This window comes from Bos indicus, chromosome 23, assembly GCF_029378745.1.
Source record: "Bos indicus isolate NIAB-ARS_2022 breed Sahiwal x Tharparkar chromosome 23, NIAB-ARS_B.indTharparkar_mat_pri_1.0, whole genome shotgun sequence".
NCBI lineage: Eukaryota > Metazoa > Chordata > Mammalia > Artiodactyla > Bovidae > Bos > Bos indicus.
In genome coordinates, this window is record NC_091782.1 from 505577 (window position 1) to 510204 (window position 4628).

Here is a 4628-nt window from a genome sequence, read left to right on the forward strand (position 1 = left end):
ACACCACCCTTATAGCAGAAAGTGAAGAGGAACTAAAAAGCTTCTTTTTTTTTTTTTTTGATATTTTTTAAAATTTTATTTTATTTTTAAACTTTACATAATTGTATTAGTTTTGCCAAAAGTGAAAGAGGTGAGTGAAAAAGTTGGCTTAAAGCTCAACATGCAGGAAACTAAGATCATGGCATCTGGTCCTATCACTTCATGGAAAATAGATGGGGAAACAGTGGCTGACTTTATTTTTCTGGGCTCCAAAATCACTGCAGATGGTGATTGCAGCCATGAAATTAAAAGACACTTACTCCTTGGAAGGAAATTTATGACTAACCTAGACAGCATATTAAAAAGCAGAGACATTATTTTGCCAACAAAGGTCCATCTAGTCAAGGCTATAGTTTTTCCAGTGGTCATGTATGGATGTGAGAGTTGGACTGTGAAGAAAGCCGAGTGCTGAAGAATTGATGCTTTTGAAGTGTGGTGTTGGAGAAGACTCTTGAGAGTCCCTTGGACTGCAAGGAGATCCAATCAATCCATCCTAAAGGAGACCAGTCCTGGGTGTTCATTGGAAGGACTGATGCTGAAGCTGAAGCTCCAATACTTTGGCCACCTCATGCGAAGAGTTGACTCATTGGAAAAGACCCTAATGCTGGGAGGGATTGGAGGCAGGAAGAGAAGAGGCTGACAGAGGATGAGATGGCTGATTGGCATCACCGACTCGATGGATGTGAACTCTGGGAGTAGGTGATGGACAGGGAGGCCTGGTGTGCTGTGGTTCATGGGGTTGCAAAGAGTAGGACATGACGGGGCGACTGAACTGAAGAAAGGTTTAAGAAGTAAAAATTAAACTTAGTCAAGGGAACAGATTAAAATAAATTTAATGATAGACTGGATCACCTGGCTGTGTATTCATTTCTAAAATTGTATGCTTTTTTTTTTTTTTTTGTCTCCACTCAGTCTACTATCATATGTGTCTATGTGTGTTATGCAGTGTGTATATGTGCATATATTTTTATGTGTGTTTTGTTGTAGTTCAGTCACTAAGTTATATCCGACTCTTTATGACTGCAGCACACGAGCCTTCCCTGTCCTTCTCTATCTTCCAGAGTTTACTCAAACTCATGTTCTTTGAGTCGGTAATGCCATCCAAGCATCTTATCCTCTTTTATCCTCTTCTCCTCCTGCTTTCAATCTTTTACAGCATCAGGGTCTTTTCAATGAGTCTGTTTTTCTCATCAGATGATGAAAGTATGGGACCTTCAACTTCAGCATCAGTCCTTCCAGTGAATATTCAAGACTGATTTCCGTTAGGATTGATTGGTTTGATCTCTTTGTTGTCCAAGAGATTCTCAAGAATCTTCAGGTTTTATTATGAAAGACATTCTGAAATGTTTGAATTCTGAATCATTACTCAAAGCAATATTGAGTAGAACAGTATTTTGTCACTGGACATTTTGTTAAAGATGTGACAGCATATTGAGTTAATTAGGTAAACTATTTCTCTACTTCTGCAATAGGGAACTTTAATATCAGTATGTCCTTGATAGAAATTGAAGACAACCAGCTGAAAAAGTTTTTCTCTCTTGTGAAATAACTCAATTATTATTCATGGCATCTGAAGAATTATTTACTTTTTAAATTATCTTCAATTTCTTATATTATTATTTTCAGATGCATTTATGAAACAGGTTGAATGAGTATTATGAATTCCATTTAATGCAGATAAAACATTGCACTGCAGATAAATGATTAAGCATTGAAAGGTGGCAGTCCCATGAACATGTGTACCTATTAGGGCTCTATCACGCTAGCGGTAAAGAACCCACCTGCCAAAGCAGGAGACAGACACTGGTTCAGTCCCTGGGTCAGGAAGATCCCCTGGAGAAGGAAATAACAATCCATTCCAGTATTCTTTCCTGGAGAATTCTTTGGACAGAGGTTCCTGGCAACTACAGTCCATGGGATCACAAAGAGTGGAACATGACTAAAGTGACTTATCACGCATGTGTCATTCATGCCATTTTCTTTCTTCTTTTATCCTTTTATCCTAACCCTAACCCTAACCCTGCAGATACTTTCTCAACAGAGCTTTGCCCTCACCACATGAAACAATGCAGCAAAATAAAAGTGTAATTCATACTGTTAGGGTTGACTCAAGATCCTAAGAGAAAGAAAAGGGTATATGTAATCTTCTTCATTTTCTATGTAGGAACATTGAATGATAATTTGCTTATTATTATGACCATAAATTTCAGCTGGACACTTGGGAGCCCCATGTACTTCTTCATATTTATTTGTCTTTGGTTGATACCTGCTTTTCAACTTCAATATCCCCAAGATTACTCATGGATGCCCTGTCTGCAAAGAAAAGCATATCTTACAATGAGTGCCTGACACAGGTCTTTGCACTGCATTTGTTTTGATGCATGGAGATCTTTGTCCTGGTCCTCATGGCCATGGATTGGTATGTGGCCATCTGTAAGCCCTTGAACTATGCAACCATCATGAGCTGGCAAGTCTGCATCATCCATATTGTTCTTGCATGGATAGACTCTTTTTCACATGCTCAGATTATTCTGGCCTTGAGATTGCCCTTCTGCGGATCCAATTTCATTGATCACTATTGCTGTGATATGCAGCCACTGCTGAAACTTGCCTGCATGGATATTTATGTGATGAACTTATGGTGGCAATTAATAGTGGGGCACTTTGTGCAAGCAGTTTTATAATTCTGATGATCTCTTACATTGTTATCTTGCAATTGCTGTGGAACCACAGGGCAGAAGGGAGGAAAAAGGCCCTCTCCACTTGCACTTCCCATGTCATCATAGTTGTCTTCTCGTTAGGTCTGTGTATATTTATACATACTCGGCCCCCAACCACATTCCCCATGAACAAGATGGTGGACGTATTTTACACTATTGGAACACCCTTCCTCAATCCACTCATCTACATACTGAGGAATGCAGAAGTGAAAAATGCCCTGAGAAAGTTATGGCATGTCAGAATTACCTCAAAAAACAAAAGATGAATTGTGGGCCTGGATTGATTGTTTATTGAGTCATGGTTTTAGTGAATCTGTACAAATTATCATATATTACAATATTTGACTCTTGTGGGAATAGCATAATTAAAATCAAAGTATTCTTTGCTTTATTATTATTTTTTTTTAATTCACAGACAAGATGAATGCCAAGGCTTCTCATTCTTACATGCACCAAACATGCCAATTCTAATAATGATCCCCTGTCAAGTTTATTTTTCAATCAGTTCAGTTCAGTTAAGTTGCTCAGTTGTGTCCGACTCTTTGCAACCCCATGGACTGCAGGACACCAGGCTTCCCTTGTACATCACCTAAAGAGTAAAAATAACATGAATTTTTGTTTGTTTGTTTTAATTCTCATGTATTTGTACTTTTTGTGACATTGCAAAGTTCGGTGTCTAAACTGGTGACTCAGAAGTTTCATGTGATGCATTAGGAGGCCCATATGTATAAAAAAGAACAGAAGTGTCATAATTTTGTTGCAAGCTCATCTAGTCTAAATATCCCTCATGCCAGTACACAAACAGGCACAGAGACATACACTTACTCTACAGGAGTTTGTGGTTATTTGTACTTCAGATGATTGAATGGATGAACAAGTGTAAGAGATATAAAAGAGAAGAAAATAAGCTCACATGCAGATGAAAACATAAACTTTTGATAATAGAATAAGATGTTATACAGGGAAAGAAAACTTAGAAGTTTTTATGTAGTTCAGAAGTACTTACAGCCAAATTAAATAGGGGAAATGGTGTAATTTTAAATGATTTTTGGAAGATGCTATTAATATAAACAGAGTATATAATTGTTCATAGTCATCTGCCCTCAAAAGTGATTCACCTAAAGGAGAAACTCTCAATTCTAAGTATAATTTCATTTCTCTCACGAAGAAGTAGAATTCCTGATATGTTTCCAGTGCTTTTTTGCTATCTCAGTTATGGCTCAAATATATTATAAAGTTGAATATGTCTTTCAAAAACATACAAAAAGCAAATTCAGAACAAATAGCAATTCTCTGAAGTTCCCAGAGTAAACTCATCCTCGAGATTGTTCTGCTAAGAAATATAAGAAGGAAGGTTTCAAAACAGTTCCATATGTCTTCCTTATCTCTAATCTATAATAAATGACTCTTCCACTTTATTTAAACATCTGCAATGTAAACTAAAACACAAGAAACATTAGGAATTGATAAAGTGGTCATGAACTGGTTTTATTCTAGCTTTGAAATGGGGAATAAAATATAATGATTAAGAGCATTAGGTTTGGATTCAGTCTTGGTGAATCCAAATACTTGTTCTATCACCTCATAGACCTGTAACTTCAGGAAAGATAGATGGACTTATAGGCCTCAGTGTTTGTCTATAAAATGGAAATTAAAATTATTTCTATGTTATTGGCTTGTCATAAGGGTTCAGGATTGCATACATAACAAAATCTAGTATGTGCTATTGTTATCATAAATGAATTTTAAATATAATTACTAAAATGTCTGTTTTTAATTAATGGCAACCACATACGTTTGCCAGCAATATTTTTTTTTTACTTCCTTTCATTCTATGTATCTTTAATTCATTTTTTGTATTATTGAAAT

The 4628-nt window shown here is 36.4% G+C and overlaps 1 pseudogene; it reads left to right on the forward strand.

Moving 5' to 3' along the window:
* Positions 1-2097: 2097 nt before the first annotated feature.
* Positions 2098-3025, forward strand: LOC139178857 (olfactory receptor 4C11-like; annotated as a pseudogene).
* Positions 3026-4628: the final 1603 nt, after the last annotated feature.